Source organism: Epinephelus moara, chromosome 20, assembly GCF_006386435.1.
Source record: "Epinephelus moara isolate mb chromosome 20, YSFRI_EMoa_1.0, whole genome shotgun sequence".
NCBI classification, from domain to species: domain Eukaryota; kingdom Metazoa; phylum Chordata; class Actinopteri; order Perciformes; family Serranidae; genus Epinephelus; species Epinephelus moara.
Genome location: NC_065525.1, coordinates 31,256,955 through 31,274,673, shown reverse-complemented (window position 1 = coordinate 31,274,673; position 17,719 = coordinate 31,256,955). Strand labels below are relative to the sequence as shown.

Genomic DNA, 17,719 nt, shown 5'->3' with positions numbered 1-17,719 from the left:
ATTTCCACATTTGAGTACTTACATTAAATTATTATTGAGCATTCCAATACTTAGTGAACCTTTCCCTGATGCAAAGACTGGAGAAATAACGATGATACACAAGTTTAACATTACACAGCTTGCACTGCACATTCATTTTGTTTATCTTGTCTTGAAATACTTCCAAACATCACTCTTATGCCTGGTCACCATTTTGTCTGCAATGTTAGATCGAGTGATGTCTGACTAAAGACGCTGAACACACATCATTTTTGCTGAACAAATCTGTGCAGATATTCATAGACAGCAGTTACATCACTGCCTGCTGTCCAAAAAAAAGTCTTCATAAAGAATAGGGTAATTATATATGTTTTCATATGATTGTGAAAACTCTAAACATCGAATGACTACTGATGTCCAAATCGAGGTCTCGAGTACTTAAGTACTCATGCCCGTCCCTAGTAGATATTCTCATTGTCTTTTTCTTGACTGCTTGCCATTATCTGCCTGGCACTTGGCCACCGACGCTGTTTAAATGTTTAGACGGAGGCGTGCTTGGACAAAAATGGTGACACAGAGGTGCCAAGAGTATTTCAAAACAAAGGCAGATCTTAGAGATGACAATATGTATCAAGCTTACATCAGTAACATTGAATCATTGATCACTGAATTCATATATCAATCCAGATCAATGTATCATTGCACCCCCAATTAATCTTTTGATTATCTTTTCAAGTAGTCCTTTTTTTTGTCTATTTAATGTCAGAAAACAGCACAAAATACCAACATAATTCCCATCAGCCCAAGTTACATATGCAGATGTGCTTACGAACAGTCCAAATCACAAAGATATTAAATACAATATCATTCAAGGTTATGCAATCTGGAAAATATTCACATTTTAAAACATGAGACAAGTACATTTCTGCTGAACTGTTATCAAAATAGTTGCAGACTAATTTTCTGGCGATTAGCTTTAAATAGGATTATGCTGCACAAACAAGTAGAATGAGTCACTGTTCATTTTATTGAGCTGGAACACTCGAATAAGCTCGGAAAATCTTATTATTTAAATAGAACACTGCCTTAAAGATACACCCATACTGAATCATATATTACAATATAGCTTTATTGCTCATGTCTGCTTTTTGAGTTGTCTTTCATTTGACAAATTTATGGTTTGTGTAAGGATTCAGAGTGAGCCAAGCTGGGCCTGTGTGAAACACATCACTGGAGCCAATACTTGTGACAGTTACAGTGACATTTTTGCAGCATTATACTGTGCTGTTACATCTATGTTCACAGCTTTATGCAGTATTCATGAGGAAGGGCTGCCCATACAGTAGCATTACTAATGATACTCCTGACTTTTATTCACATACTCACACGCCCACACGCAGAGACAGAGACCCTGAGGAGCCAGCCAACGGTGGTGAAACGAGCGTTCCCATCGCCTTCTGGCAATGTAAGCCCTAAGATATGAGCTTTTTTCTCTGGAGTGGAAAAATAGGTCTGACACTTAATTAGCAAACAAGGTCACAGCACAGAGCCCAGGTCCCACGTTTGTGTCTCCCACTGTCCTGGAGATTTGACACCCTCTCCCTCTTGCTTTCCCTCTCTCTCTCTCTCTCTCTCTCTCTCTCACGGCAAAGCACTCAGATGCAAACACGCTCAATATAAACAAACATGATCTCATTCCCTCGAACAATAGATTATGGAAGTGAGCACTGAACACCAGGCTGTCCGTTAATTATGTCTGTACACCAAAGCATCAAGCCTAATCATAGAAAACAGTGTCTACTGCCAGCTAACTGCCCACTCCCTCATTTTCCGCATCACAAGCAACATCTCACCTCTGGGCTACTCTGCTTCATTATCTACATCTGCTCAGACGATCATTTGAACAAACTACATGTGAGAAGATTTCAACGGAGGAGTCTTCAAGTGCGGACTATTAGACGGGAACAGAGCTATTGTATGTGTAGACTGGCTGTAATCTTTACCTTCCTCCACAATGCTTTGACACACAATCAAACCAAACAATCCTCCTCACACTCCTCCACTTTCTGCAGCTTTGTCAGAGAAATTCGGCAACTCAAGGGTGAGTGAGTGAGTGTGTTGGTGGATATGTGTATGAATAAGTCGTGTGTGCACTGCACTGTAAGTGAAGTCAGCTGAAGAGTCCAGTGTTTCCTCGCCTCAACACTTGAGCAGACCTTTTCACCACAAGCAACACTGATTGTAAAATGGCAGGAAACAATGTAAGCTACCTTCCAAGCACATGAGAATATAATGGCGGCTGAGACACAACGTAAATCAGTGACGGTCACAGGCCAAACAAGATGCTTTTCACTGCGAGAGACACAGCAACATCTTTGTGGAAGTGGGCGAGACACCAGCCACTCATTTACATGTATTAATGAATTCACTCATGTGTTAGGATACACATAACAATGCCTGAGAAATGGAATCCATCGGGAGCTAAATCGATGTCTGTCAGATAAATCTAAATCAGCGCAGTTGGATAACTCGCACTGTATTGATTCGTTAATGCCATGCAGATACCTTGGTATTATGACACCACATAATTAGAATGATTACAGAAAGAGCCTCCTTTCCAGTGCTGCTGTTAGTGCTTATGTTCCCCACTGTTTCTCACAAAGTCGTGTGTCACTTAAGGAATAATTAAGTCTGGTGTTATTCTGTTTTTCTCTTTTTGTGAACAAAGCCCATGAAAAGACCAAAACCAACAGTGTTTTAAGCCTCTCAACTGTCTGACTACCCCAGGCTGTGTGGCTCTCAGCCCCCAGCCCATTCATTCCCACTGAGGAGAAAGATATGGGTCCAAAATATATACTTTAACTTGAAAAATTGCAGGTTTTTTTGGCAATTATTTAACAAAAATGACTGCATGATGCTTCTGTCTGAGTATTTTTTAAACATGGATTTAGTTTGCTAGTGAACATTTACGGTAGGCTAGTGTATGTGACATAGACTCAAAAATAAGCTGCCCATGTTATCGGTAATGAAGGTACATGTCAGCCAGTCTAACAATGTCACTCATTTATGTGTGTGCATTTTTTTTCTTTTGTGTGCTAGTACAGGTTAAGAGTGACATGAGGGGGGAAGAAAGAGGGGATGACATGCAGCAAAGGGTCATAGGGTGGAACTGAACCCATGCCGCTGCAGTAAGGACAAAGCCTTAGTACATGGGGGCACCCACTCTACAAGGTGCGCAACTGGGCGCCCCGATTAATGTTTTTTTCTGATTTCCGATTTTTCAAAAGTCTGATCTGCCAATTTCAATTCTGGCCGATTCTGATATTCTTTCTTTCAAGAACTATAATTGACAACATACACAAACATATTTGGAACTTTCCTTTAACGCCGGTGGAAGCTTGAAATAGTAAAAATGAATATATGATATATAAGATGGGTGTCTTAGGCATCTGAGTAAAAACTACAAAAAAAACTTTTAGAAATTACACATTTGACTACTCAAGCCATTTTTCAGGATTGTGGGGGCGTGACCAGCTCATGCTCGATTGCTTGTTCACTTTTCACTCATGCATTACCGTTTTTAATTTCTTTTCTGTCACTGGCATTAAAACATTTTGCTGTCATGGAAAAAAGTATCAAACCCCACTTGGCAACAAAGCTAACTAGACCAACCAGCAAACAGGGTCAGCCCAAATATGTTTTTATTAAACTACAACCCCGTAGTGTGGAGCTAATCGTGGTAGCATTTTCCATTCACTTACATGAAACAGCTAGCATTAGCTTTTCTATGTGAAACTTTTGATCTTATTATCAACTACCTCAGTAGCCTGCAAGTTATCTTGTCTAATCAGCTAACTTGCAGACTAGGGTTGACTCCCATGTTTGTGTTTTGAGTTATACCTTTGAGACTAAGAAGCCAAGTATTTTAGCATCTTCCATCCACTTAAATGAAGCGGTTAGCATTAGCTTTGCTATGCTACACTTGTGAGCTACTTATTGACTTTGTGATTATTACAGATTTACATGGGATGAGCCAGTCTACTATTTAGCTTAACACAGGTGCTTTTAAACCATGTGCTGCATGCATGTGAATGAATTACAACTTTTGAGAACGGGTTGCAGCAGCTCTGAAAAAAGTCAGTTACTGTCTGTGCTGTTGTGTGCAACGTGATTCTGATAGAATAGTATAGAACATTACCAGAATGATCCTTCAACCTCTTTAGCATCTGTCACATTGGGTGTTGCAAGTTCCCCCCACTTTCATTCCACTGTGATTTTTTTCTTCCTTTTTTCCACTTTACTGAACAGGAGAATCCCCTGGACATCATACCACTGGCCTTTCACTTACTTTGCTATTGTGAAACCTCTCTGTTTGCACTAGAGTCTGCACAGGCCCTTATGCTGTGAAGGAATGTCCTTTCGTGCCATTAGGCAATCTAGCAGAGTTTTTAATGTTTGATCACAGCAATTACACTGAGGTTTCATATTGCCTAAATTTCAACTGCTCAGAATACAAACTAGTATACATTTTCATGTCCTAGGCTTCCCTCCTGATCAGCAGTGCTATGTGTTTGAACAAGAACATTGTGTCTGGATGTGCCCAATAGCGAGATCTGTTTATTTTTTTTCTCAGCAGAATCTGTCCCTGTAGAGCATCCTGTGGCCACAGCTTCATTCACATTCTTACGTCAAACCTCACAGCGACATACAGACTGCAGAAGAACAGATGAAAATAGAGGCATAGGAAAGGCAGACAGGGACTGCAGACTGATGCATGCACTGGACGTGCTGAAGCTTTGGGAGTGATAATTTAATTTGGTGAAGCCAATGTTGCTGTTAACTCCCAGTGCCACTGTAGCTTTGATGCAACAGCAGCCCTACTGCCGAGGGCAGCATGGCCCAATTTGCAGCTTGGAGAACTTGACAGCGAGCTCTGCAGATATTTGTTTACTTCTGATATTTCCCATTTCTAGATTTCTCTCCAAGGCAGATGTGGATGGATGATAGATTATTCTAGGAAATTAAAAAAAGAGAAACAAATCCCTTGCCACATATTCTCTAAACAGCATTGTTGTCTGTCTCGAATATGTATAGACCACAGAGGGTTTGGCAGAAAAGATTAACGCGCCCTTTTAAAGATCTCTGGTGCACCAGACACATGCTGAGTTGTTTACTTTGGTAACTTATCACTTAGCAGTTCATTAAACCAACTCAAACTCAATGAATCCCAAAAGAAATATCATAAATTCAGAACTTGGGCAGGGGAATGTAAACACTCTACGATCTTACTGATAAATAAGTAATTAAGTAGTGAGTGAGGAAATATAATTAACACTAAATAAGGCTCCTCATTGCATTTATGAGATTTAAAGATTTTCTTAAGCAAGATTAGAGATTTCTCTTTCTGAGACTTCTGCAGAGGCACTTTGGGGCAAACAAGAGGCTCAGACACCTCCTCCAGAGTTGAAAGTACACGAGACAAAGCCTGCTCTGTGAAGCCACTGACTGCCATACTGTATTAGTCCATGCCAGTGCTTTTAAGCAGTGCCATGCATATTCATGCCTACCCATCAGGAAGTCTTCCTCTACTACTTGTGCCACTGCAAGCTGCACAGTATCTCTCAATGGGTGCATTTATGTGTAAAATAATATTCCCCTGTTATTTGGCACTCATGCGCTCCTTGCTTGAATAGCTGCATATACTATTAAAAACAGTCAGCATGAGCTCTTGTGCACATTGCCAAAAACCTGAGCATGACAGCCGGCCAAGCTAATATTTGCTGATACAATACAGAATGTGAGCACATGATCCAATTTACTGTTTCTCTGCTGGTTGTTTCCTTTGTTTTAATTAAAAGAGTCAGTTAATTTGTAAAGACTTTCTTGGAACAGACCCTCCACCATCTTATAGGCTACATTCACATTACAAACTTAAACTATAAACAAGCTTTAATTCTCAATTCAGATTACTTTCCCAGATCTTTCTGCCAAGACTGTTAACAAACATGTTTGAAATGACACATATCTGACATCTGTGTGAACACATCTCTGCCCTGAAACGCCTCACATGCAACCAATAACAGCAAACACATGTGCTTTGGAACAACAATAAAAACAGTTGCAAAACAGGCATTCGGGCAGTTCAAGCCTTATCTCTCTGAGTGATCACCATAGTGGGAAGGTCCAATGATGTCATTGTGCACAATGATTAGCCATGTGCCTCTGTGTGTCTAGCATATTTTCGAACTAATGGCTCTTTGAAGCAATTTTATCAACAGCTGTTGCTGGTAGTTCTGTGAAGAGAGTGGTGAGTGCAGCTGGAAGAGGAGTCAGCAGCGTCACAGAGGAACAGCTTCTCCAAACCTTAGGGTGTCTAGGGTCATGATCCAATATCTCTGTCAGTGCCTCATGACAGTGCTGCCACCGCCACACTAAAAATGTACGCAAGCTGTCCCCGTGAGAAAGCGTTTGGCATTCAGGCTCTTTTGGCTAACGGCTGCAGCAGTGGTACGCCTACAGCATTCTTCTGGACCGCTCTGACACTGCATGGTGTTGCGGGTCATCTGAGTCTAACGTGACAAAAACATGGATGTATGGGAAAAACACACATGAATGTCAATATGACCGTTATCACAGTGGTCACATGGACAGTAATCAGCTATTATCGGATTTGAGACCACATGCAAAAGTGGCCCAGATCTGACCGGAAAAAATCTGATTTCTGTGTCCACACAATTCTGAAAAAATCAGACCTGTGTCACACCAGAGCAGAAAAAAACAGATTTGGGCCGTAGTTGCTTGTAATGCGAACACAGCCATACATTCACGTTCGGAACACAGTGTCCATGTCAACAGACCCAGTCACCTGTGTTTACCACTGAGCACATGGCCACAGTCAGACGGCCTGCTGGAAAGCAGTGTGTGTGCCGACTGACAATGAGCACAGCCTGGGCAAAGACCTGAGTCATCTGGTGCCTCTTGGCCAAGTCACACCATGTGATCAAGGCTCATAAGGGAGAACAGGTGCCCACTTAAACAACAGAGGAGAACAGAGGGAGATGTATTGAAAAGAAGCGCTTAGAAGGCGATGCCAGACCATGATCAACCGACTGTGTAGATAATTCTGCAACTATGATTAGGCTAATGTGCTGTCTCTTCAAACACTGAAAACTTCAAACACAAAACTGGTACATCCTGACATTACTTGGCTGTGTCAGCATAAGGAGGTACAGATGTGTGGGAGCTTTCTGGCATTCAGATCACAAGATTATTGCTTTACATAAGGAAATCATCTCCCCACTGTTAGGGAGCTGTTTGCGCACAGTCCGACTGCTGAAGACACAGCTCAGATAACAGCCCACGCAGCGACATGGTTTACAGCATTTCCAATCAAGCTTGTGTTCCCTCCAGAAGCAGCAAGCAAGCTAAACTAGGTTAAGAGACTTTTCATATATTATGCTTCAAACTGATGCTTTTGCTTGACTGCCCTAACAGCACTCACATGGCCCTTTCACCTATATTATGCTGGGTTGTATTCACACCAGTGTAAAGTAAAACTACAGCACTGAGCACTAGCTTCATAACTTTTCAGAAGATTTTCAACTATTTTTAGCAGCATTTACTCTGCTTTAACACTATGAACAAATAACGTACAATAATTTATTCAGCAGATCTCATATTTCATGGTATTGGCAAAAAACGTTTTCAATCTTTTCAGTTTTGAAGAGGATCAATAGCATTTTTAAGTTTATCATTAAATATAAAGCTGCAGCCATGAGAAGGTTAGTTTAGCTTGGTAAAAAGAGCAGAAACATGGGGGAAACAGCTACCCTGTCTGTGTCCAAAGGTAATCTGGTGTCTCTGCTGGTTTCCTGTTATCGTGGAAATTATTAACACATGTAATAATAAGCCCAGTCATCAGAGGAAAAGGTTGACACAAGTAAAGTAATGTAGCATATGAGCTGACTTCATCATCAGGAGGCGGAGGGATGCTGGACAGTGTGACTCCTCTACACCTGCCAAGCTGAAGGCCACTGCAGAATCCTGTTGTGGGTGTTTTTAGGAACCCGTCGCTGATTTTCCAGCGGCTTTTCAGCCCCCAAATGTGGGTGTTTTTTCCAACGGAAATAGTGCTATAAAAAGCAATTGATTGTTACTGAGACATCACTGATTATCCAGCAGGGATTGTGCCGCCAAAACTAGGTATTTTAAGCTAAAACATGATCTTTTTCGGCGGCACGGTGGTGTGGTGATTAGCACTCTGGCTTCCTCCCACAGTCCAAAGACATGCAGGTAGGGGATAGGTTAATTGGTGACACTAAATTGTCCGTAGGTGTGAATGGTTGTCTGTCTCTACATGTCAGCGCTGCAATAGTCTGGCGACCTGTCCAGGGTGTACCCTGCCTCCCACCCAATGTCAGCTGGGATAGGCTCCAACCATCTCGCGACCCTCAAGAGGATAAGCGGTTAGAAAATGGATGATCTTTTCCTATTATAACAAGGTTGTTTTTGTGCCTTAATGTAACCACAGATTAACCACAGGGCTGCTGAAACATAAATTCAACATATCTGCTACACAACAACCTGCAAATGTGGCTTATCCATGGATCGCAGAATTGAACAATGCCAGTATTTTATTATTGCACAATCCCAATAAAGGAAAACAGACCTTGAACACAAGACAGCAGAAGTTAGAAGAAGAGTCAACCTTTCTCCTCAAAGAAAGAAAGAAATATCCCTTACAGTTTTTCAAGAACAAAGAAATGATGTGCTGCTTTCCAAGGCTAGAAACTATTCAACCAATGGCCATGAGCTATGCATGCATTGCTCACGTACTGACATAACCTTATCACATATACACTACGCATAGGACAATATGAAAACTTCATGTCGTGACTGTCCTCGCCAGAATAATTGTGATTCACACAGTATCATCCTGATAATCATAAACTTTCATTCTAAAAAAATATTCTCAGTTTTGTGTTTTGTTGAAACCCCTTCGGTGGGAAATGTGATTTAGAAGTTATTAAGCTGGAAGCCTAATATATACAGCTGGTTGCAGCATTATTTTTTTGCAAACTTTTCATTTCATTGTAATGGAGTCAAATCATAATCTGGTTGGTCATGGGTCAATGTGAATAACATTAAGTGCTCCAGCAGTCGCTCCGAACACAGAGTAGCTTCCACCCCCCTTCAGTCATATAGGAGAGCACTGTTTTGCTTTGTCTTGTTGTCCTCTGTTGCAGGGGAATTAAGAAAAGTACAACCCCTCCTCCCTCTATTTATTGTGCATAATTGTGTGTGTGTGTTTATGAGTGTATGTAGGGGGGTGTGTGTGTATGTGTGCTTGCCTGACTGTGACGCTGTGCCCTTCGCTCCTTCTGTCCTCCACACACTATGGCCCTGTGTGTGCAGCATGAGTGGAGCTGTGTGTTGCAGATAAGAGTCAGAGTACTGCAAAGGCGTGTGTGCGTGTGTGTGTGTGTGTGTGTGTGTGTGTGTGTGTGTGTGTGTGTGTGAAGAGAGGACAGAAAAAACGGGGATTCAGTACTCTTTCTCCCAGTCAGATTCACCTCTGGATGCCCTCTCCTACACTGACAGTCATTACACCTTCCTCATGAATAATCCAACCGGTGACACTGGCCGATATACCACCGACACATTTCACTATGAGGCCCACACATACAGTATGGAGGCTGTCCACCGCCGTGTCCACGTGAACTCTGAACAAATGCCATATTAATATGCACGCATGGCTCTCCGTGGAATAATGAAAGAGATATTTTCAGTCGAGCAGGGAGTTGATGTTGTGATCTTTGGCACCTCCCTCAGTCTAGACTGCCAGTAATGAGAATAATAAGGATGGTATCTTCACTCTCATCTTTATTATCAGCCTGTTTACTGTCTATATAAATTCCTTTACAGTAAAGAAAAGAAGAAAGAAAAAGAAGAAAAGATCTAAAATTCTCTTTCGATCCATTTCGCCCTCGACCTCTACCTCTTGGCATAAGGATGACTCGCTCGAACAGTAGTCTGACTCATGATAATTAAGAGATGAGAGATGAATCGCATGTGTTATTTTTCATGGGTTAATATTAGCCGCTTCTTCTCGGGGGCGATTTGCTGTTGCTAAGTAAAATTGTGAGGATAATTTCAGCAGCATGAATTAGCAGATTGCAACAAAAGCTCCTGCAGCTACGAACCAAGCCAGGGAAAAGAATCTGCAGCATAATTAGTGCACAAATCTCATGCATAAGTCAGCCAGATTCCCTCAGAATGCTGGGTTCAGATCTGAATAATGATATGCCAACCGAAAAGAACAACTTTTGTTCGGGGACGTTTTAGGGTAGTTTGTCGGAAGCCATTAGTGCTGGTGTATTGTCCCACTAGCACTTACAGAAAACATGACGCAGATGGTTACATCACCTTGTAAGTTTGTGAGCCAGATGTGACAGTGTTGGCATGACGTGGCAGTTGGCAGGGCAAGGCTTTATACAAAGGGTACCCTGCTTGGACTGAGGAGGCCTACATAAGCATTCTTTGACCTCTTTTATCCACACTCATTAGCTATGCAACAAGAGGGTTGATTTGAGACCCTTTGAGAGGATCCAGAGAGAACAGGTTTGTTAGTGTGAAACGGAAAACCAACCTGTTTGTCGTGCTCGCCCACAGCGAATGCTAATGTTGCCCACATCAATGGGCTCTTCTTGTAGAGATGCAGCCTTGGGTCCTGGAGCTCGGAGGCTGACCAGTGAAACACAAATGCACCGGCAGCGCAGCGAGGGAGCCAGGAGAGGACAGCGGCGGCCCACAGCCCAGAGCTTGCACCAGCCATAGCTTTTATTTCTGGTTACACTGATCTAAGGAATGAAGGGGGAGCTCCAAATGTTTTGTTCTTCTCTGTTTCTCATTATACCCCCGACCCCCTCCTTCTCTCTCTCTCTCAACTCATTCTCTTTCTCTGCCTTTTACATCGCCAAAGAGCTGAACTGAAAAACAACAGGCATTTTCAATTAAGTGCTGCATCTATACAGACAGGCTGCAGCCAGGAGTCAGTCATAACAAGCAGCATTAATATACAATCAGCTTGCGCAGCACAACCCTATATGTTTCAATTGATCCTAGTAAAGATCTCTCAGTGTCCCGTATATGACAGCATCCAATGAATGATTTAAAAATACAGTGCATAACACATTATTTGAAAACATATCACAAAGTAGGAATATCACAGGATGTGTTTGGATGAAGCTGTGTAGCAACGAAAATGGTGAATCGAAGCAAAATTGATAACACGAGCGTTAAATGACTATGGGTGGTCTCAGCAGAAGCACTGCAGGTAAACAAACAGGGAGACTAAATAATGGGCATAGCAATAGCACTTGCTGAGGCCCCTAGTGCTATGCTTCCCATCTCTGCCAAGGGTAATGGGATTTCTTGGGTTTAAATGCACTTCACTCACTCTGTGGAGCCAGTAGGAAGCTAAACTATTGATCCACAAACAATTTAGGTGTCCAGCTGTCCAGAGAGAGGGAAAACAGGACGCCCCTAAATGTATAATGAGGCTTCCCGAGAGCTCAGCTCCCTCAGTATTCGCTGCACGTGCCAGGAGGCCTTCGCCTTTGGGCTCTCTCCGCGATTAGCCCTCTATCCATACACTTCTCACACATACGGTCCCTGCAGCAGAAGACTAAAGGTCAACCAGCTAAAGTAGTAGTATTTATCTCACCAAGGACGCTTTTGATTAGTGTAAGAATCCCCTTTGACCCTCTCAATTTTTCATTATTTTCTGGCGGGGAGTTCATGACTCTAGTTTAGTAGGCTATTGCAGTAACATGGCCGACCTGTCAACCACAAAGAGCATGCATCATCATTATGACGCAACATACGCTGAGATAGCACGAAAAACAACAAACAGTATACATGATAGGTGATGGTATAAGCAGAGGAGTGTGGTTATGCCTGGGAGCTGTGTATGCTGAACTAGCATGTAGATGAAGTTGTGTTCTTGTCTTCCACACATGCTCCCAGTGCCATAGCAACAGGCCTTGCTCAAAAGCCCCAAGAGTGGCTTGGCCCCAATGAGGAAGACGCTTTCATACCTAATTGGACACTTCCCTGCACCATCAGCCTTGTCCTTTATCCCCAGCACTATAAGACAACAATGCAAGCGGTTGAAACTACAGTAAGCTCTCACAATCCCACGATAAACACAGATTAAATAGGATTAAATCCAAAACAATGCAGCCCATTACTGAGAATATCAATGACAAAGGATACAGAGGTAATCTAATCTTTAAAATGATGCTAAATACTAGCTTTCATGTGAAGATTATGGAATAAATTACTGTCAGGGGGGATATGGTTGTATAGGTGAGGTTTTGCCAGCATCAAAGGTGGTGCTTATTTCTGTTCCAACCTTTCATCATCCAAAACGTCTCCTCCACCACAGCTAGCCCTTAATTTTGCTGCTTGCTCAAAGGTCTTCACAAACAATCTCTGCCATTCATTATGATGTGGATCACATGTTTTGTTATGCTGTGAAAGGAAAGAAAAATCTCTCAGCAGATGAGGAATTTGATTGTTACTAACAACTGTAGAAGTTTTCTACATTGCAACACTCTGGCTGAAATCCCAGGGAACAAATCAGACACACGTCACCGATTTTCAGATTGTATGAAATTGAAAGTCATCTCGTATGGGACCAAAATAGCATGTAGTGTTGTCTGGCTGCACAGCTTCTCAGCAGCCCTGTAAACAATGCATCTGACTGCGCCTGGGAAGGTGCAAAAACAGATGGCTCAAGACTCCCATGTGAGAAGTCAGTCCACTGTGTGCGACACTGTATTTCTGCTCAGTGAAATGTTGAACAAATACACAAGAGGTAATCTGACACTTTGAGGAGTAGTTTAATTAAGACCCGTTCACATTAAGATGCTTAAAGTTGACTACTTAATTAGGAAAAACTGTCCTGTGAACTTGTTAACCTTGCAGTACTGTCACTTTTACTTCTTATCATCATTAAACACAAACCTTGTTTAGTACGAGTTAACAACAAGCAAAATGCAATTAGCTGGTTGACGGGCAAATAACACTTGATATTACTCTGGAAATTGAATGCGTCCCAGTGAAGCCAGATAAGGCTGGCCCAGCTAATAAGCAAACAAACTGATTTCTGTGCTGATATTGTAATGAAGGGAGTCAAATATTATCTGAAAAAATTAAAAAGGCTGATGGTGCTGTTAACAGAAATTAGCAGGCGAAGGGCACACATTTGTAATCTCCTTCTAATTGAGTGCATGAATCCCAAAAGATTTGCTTTGATTGTAAAGACTAAAAATATCTCGAGCAATGAGTTAGAAAAATGAAGTAAAATCTTATCAAATATAACCTAGTTACCGATTTTAATTGCTCTTAAATGTAGCCAAAATAATGTCTTAACAACTTAAACTCAATATATTCTTAATATTATTTGAATTGTGATTTTGAGGAGTTGCCCCAACAGACAAAGGCAAACCTTTGTCACTGAACCTGAAACTTGTACCCACTTCGAGATAACACTCTGATGACATTGATCAATGTCATCCTACCCCCCCACCCCATGAGTGACAGGGGGAGATACCAGGCAATTTCCGAACACGACCAGCTTGTCTGGTCTACATTATCTTAATGGAAATGGAGTAATCTGATTTTGAATAAGACATCACTTTGGCAGATAGACAAACTGTAGGAGCCACGAGAGTCACAGAGGAAGCTCAGCACCTTATCAACAAAATCACACTGATAAAAAGAAGAAGAAGAGATTAAATGTTCCATGATAAAAGGCACTCTAAGTTATATCTTTAGGGGAGTCTGGTTTTTGATGTTTTTACAACTGAGCCATTTCTGCAAAATCTTTTTTTTTTAACCTTGTCAGTAAATGAATAACATCTTTCTCCAGGAGCTTTAATACTATAAATAGACAAAAAGCCAGCAGTTACAATCAAATACATCTATTTTTATCTTCAGCATTGTGCTTCATTTGTGTGAATCAACAAAAGGCCATTTCTGCAGGCTGTATTTTATTCTGATCTCAGATATGGCAGACACAAATCATGGACTGCAGGAGAGCTACTGTAGATGAGCCACATATGCATTTGTGCACACACACACTAAAACAATTTTAATCCAGTGTGGCTGAATAATTATTCATACGGGGTCTGCCTTTAAAAGTAACTAGCCTCCTGAAGTGCCGGGAGCATCTATTCGAGATCATTAGATTCAAGTAGGCAACAGTGGCCCCAGAAATAGAACATCAGCCTCGGCAACAAAACCTTATTCAGTCAAAGAAAGTGACTGGTTTGAGAGAAAAAATCTTACACATATAAAACAAAGTAAGGTGCTTCAGAGATCCAGCTGGCTACGAATGCTGACAGCTCCATTATGGCTGCAACAAAATATCATTTTCATTACCAGGCACTTAATCTGCCTGTTAAATTCTGTATTGAATTTCTGAGTCAATAAAATGCTGAAAAATGCCCATCACAGATCAATTTACAACATCAGACAAGAAATGCTTCAATGTCTTAAATCTGAGAAGCTAGAACCAGCAAGTATTTGGCATTTTTGCTATTGGTATACAATATCTTTGAGGTATCGATCGAGATAACCAAGCAGCAAGTAGAATCAAGAATTCTCCATTCAAACAATACCTACAGTCGATCGTTTTTGTATCCAGCTCTGTATGGTTTTGCTTGCTGCTGGTCACTGCAGGCATTCTTCAAGTTAATGCGACCTGTGATTGGACTACTACTGCAGCAGCCACAAGACATATAGTCTGCGCTGTGGTGAAGTCGAGTGCTGTGTATTAGATGGAGTTGGCAGTTTGGCGTGTCAAGATGCCACCAAAGCATACAAAAGTACCTGAATGCTTCCATTCACATGATGGGTATCAAATGAAGTACAGCAAAAGTATTCGAATGAAATACTCTGTTGTTATCGGTATCACTTGAGGGTACTGCTATTGGCACTGGTATCACATTTTTGAACAATACCCAGCCCTAAATGAAACCAATTACTTTTCTGTCAGTCGATTAATTGATAAGTCACTTCAGCTCTAATTTTGCAAGATGATACTGTCAAAAGAACTGCTACACTTACAGTTTAGTCTAACACTGCTCACATGGATAGTCAACAAGTGGGATACAAACGTGCACTGTTCATATGAGTTTTTCCCCACTTAGCTCTGTCTCCTACACATCAGATCTATAGAGTCACGTGCATGCAGAGAGCACGGAGCTGTCCACAGTGGGGGAATCAATGGTAGGTCTGGTGCAAACTGCATTCAGACAGCCAGAGATGGCAGATGGGGACTGAGGCCCTTTCTGCTCCTCAGGCATGAACAGTGGAGAGGTCTGTCTCCAGGCAAACATAGACGACGTCATGTCTCTGCCTCACTGCCGTACCATTAGTGGATCTCGCTATTGATCGCCGGTGTGTAAATTGCTGAGCAATCTAAAGGAAGCATCAGGACGAGAGCATTGCATGTTTTGTCAGCAGGACGAAGGAAAGCACTTGTACATGCAGTGGAGACAGTTTGCAGCAGTAAGGGCTTGTGTGTGTCTCTGCGCACTAATGTCCATGTGCATAGGCTGTCTCATCTTGCCATATCCTCTCCTTGTGCATTCAATTTAACAATGAAACAGGTCTGCAGGACGTATTCCCTCCAGCGTGACTGACACTCCAGTCAGTGTGACAGAACAAACATCGCCTAACAAACTATCCCTGTTGCTGGCAAATGCCAACGCTGCCAATCAGTTAAGAGTCCTTTTAAAAATCGCACGCAAAATCTGTCTTCCTCTCTTTAACTAATGCTTTGACTCTTTGCCCAAGAATTTGTCGCCCAGGGCTCAGAAGGACATCTGGAAACAAATCTAATCTCCTAAAACGACTCTGAAATTACTTAATCTTAAATGGCAAACATCCAAGGCTCTGCTTTGAGCACCCACATAATGCTGCTTGTATAAAGACATTAACTGAGCTGGAAAATGGAAAGATCATTGTATTGCTGAATGTTAAAATAACTTTTCTCTCACAAATTGCAGCAAACATGCATACACCAGATGAGTGAAAGAAATCTCTGTCATCTGTGTACTCATGTTCATAAGCCACATGCTGACCTGAGGTGAAGTGGAGATGGGGATGTTGAAGACAGCTCTATTTTCTGCCCCAGGTGAGGTTAGCCTGTCTGCCCCAATACATGGCAGATGTGTGTGACTGAGGCTTCAAACCAAAGGAGAAGTAAGTGTGCGGCTATGTGGAGTCATTTGACTGTGACACTAATGGAGGCTGAGGCTGTAGCCTTAAAATGCATCACAGAACAGCCACATCCTGCAGGGTACTGTGTTATGTAAAAAGCTCCTCGTCATGCAGGCTCCTCAAGCCACTGCAGCCCTACAGCCAATATGCTGACGGGGGAACACTTATTACAAAATTCTAAACTCTATATTCAGACACATTTCGTTGCGGAGCGAGGGGGGGGTAAAAAATGTAAGACGATGCCTTGCACGGCGCAGTATAGGTTAGCCTACTTCCGAGCAGAGTAAATTCATTCACCTAGCATGAAGGAGAGGGACCGTCCTCAGGGTGTACACAGGGCAGCACAGGATGCATTAGCAGCAGTCAAGCTTACAAGATTCATAAAGTGCTCCACCTGACAGGCGGCCGCGGAATTCCTCTGACATTTTGTGCCACGTTTATGGCTCTGATTCAATCAGGACAAACACACTGTGAAGAATATCACACATGGCACTGAATGGTAAATAACGCCAACATGAAAAAGTGTCTAAAAAACATTTCTGTGCGCAGCGCCCAGGAGCAGAAACAGGTCAGACATATATCAGATGATCGTGTGAAAATATAAACATTTTTATACTGAGTAGAGAAGTAACAGGTGTGGGAACACGAGCCCCACAGTCAGATCTTACAGGAACTGCCATAAGACCGCTTCATATACCTACCTTTAATATGTTAATCTGAGACAAATAATCCAAAGCACCAGATGCTGATTCAGCCAGCTCTGCCTATCACAAAAGCAAAACTACTCAAGAACTATAAATAAACAAATAGGCCCATAACGTGTCATAATTGCCTTCTAGTTTGACGATATTGATCACATCATTAATCATATGCCTAGCGAGCTCAATAAACCACAATGGAAGGTTGAGGTGGCTTAAATTGTACTCTACTGTCTGCTGCAGGGAGCTATGCACTCAAGCCATTAGTCAACAGCATTACGAAAACCATAAATGTGCTTGCATGTAGATATCAACGCATTATGTGGTCATATAGGCAAACATCTTGAGTTGCAGACAGACGTCACCACCATGTAGCTTATGAGTCACTGGGGCTGTTTACTCAGATGGATGGGTTTAAAAACAACTTCCAATCAATGAGTCTCACATAGATGCAGAACACCAATGTAAAAGTCAAAGAATTGCATCTGAGATTTTTGTAATTCACTGTGAATTTGTGCATAGTTTCATGACTTGTGTGAGGTTGCCATCATCATTTTTACTGTCATCAATGAGTGGATGAGCATGAAACATTCTTCTTTGCCATTAATTTCTCTAGGACTTATAGAAGTCCCTAGATGATACTTTAGCAACATGTAGCATGAACAGAAGCGTCTGGTGAGTCAGGACGCGCCCATGACACCTTCTCCAGCACCTGACATCCTGACAGAATAACCCTGCTATGTGCCATT

The 17,719-nt window shown here is 41.9% G+C and overlaps 1 protein-coding gene across 2 annotated transcripts in view; it reads right to left on the bottom strand.

Moving 5' to 3' along the window:
• The window catches only part of LOC126407843 (contactin-1a-like), a 92,552-nt gene that overhangs the window by 71,358 nt on the left and 3,475 nt on the right, over positions 1 to 17,719 (bottom strand). The gene's annotated exons all lie outside the window — the stretch shown is intronic.